Source organism: Camellia sinensis, chromosome 8 (genome assembly GCF_055761805.1).
Source record: "Camellia sinensis isolate YWXY chromosome 8, ASM5576180v1, whole genome shotgun sequence".
In the NCBI taxonomy this organism is placed as follows: domain Eukaryota; kingdom Viridiplantae; phylum Streptophyta; class Magnoliopsida; order Ericales; family Theaceae; genus Camellia; species Camellia sinensis.
Window position 1 is genome coordinate 10,033,044 of NC_138968.1, and position 1,000 is coordinate 10,034,043.

The 1,000-nt window shown below is 37.9% G+C and overlaps 1 pseudogene; it reads right to left on the reverse strand.

The window, feature by feature from the left end:
* Window positions 1-246: 246 nt before the first annotated feature.
* LOC114259234 (26S proteasome regulatory subunit 7 pseudogene) lies at window positions 247-624 on the reverse strand (annotated as a pseudogene).
* Between the last annotated feature and the right edge of the window lie 376 nt (window positions 625-1,000).

Below are 1,000 nucleotides of genomic sequence, written 5' to 3' on the forward strand. Positions count from 1 at the left end.
CCAAAGGCAAGCTACCAAGGATGCTGGTATTATTGCTGGGCTGAATGTTGCTAGAATTTTAAATGAACCATCTACTGCAGCTATTGCCTATGGATTCGACAGTAAAGGTGGTGAGAAGAACATCCTTGTGTTCGACCTTGGTGGTGGCACATAAAAAGTTAGACAATTTATTTTTTATTTTTTTAGCACAACAAAGCTATTGCAAATCTCAAACTGTCATGATGATACATTTGATGGACTATATAATCAAATAGCACCAACCACGGATCCACTAGTAATAGAAGGGTTTAGAGTGTCTGGTTGATTTGATGCCATCAGAACTTTGATGTTCCCTCGAGCATCAAATCCATCAAGCTGATTCACAATTTTAAGCATAGTGCGCTGAACCTCATTGTCTCCACCCACACCATCATCAAAACGTGCACCTCCTATGGCATCTAGCTCATCAAAAAACACGATACAAGATTTTTTGGAACGTGCCATCTGAAATAGTTCACGAACTAGACGGGCACCCTCCCCAACATATTTCTTAACAAGTTCACTTCCAATAACATGGATGAAACACGCATCAGTTCTATTAGCCACAGCTCTAGCTAAAAGTCTTACCGGTACCAGGTGGACCATAGCATAAAACACCCTTAGGAGGGTCGATTCCGAGGTTCACAAACTTTTCAGGATCATTCCTTCGAAGTAACTACATAAGGAGAAACAAATAAACCATAAACAAAGAAAAAGAAAAGAAAAGAAACGAAAAAACAGAGAAAACCATAAATAAGAGGAAGATTGTTTTCAACACTGTAGTAGTCTTCTATGTCTGTCTGTGCTTGTCAAGCTTGATTGTGTTTGCCATGACCATATATGAACCTTGCACTTTTCTTTGTGTAAACATGAGTCTCATTGTCCAATCTGTTAATACCCATTTCAAATTTGTAATTAGCAGCTTATACTCTGAAATTGATAATTTAATTACTTGCAAATGAGTTAGACATTTTGACTTGAA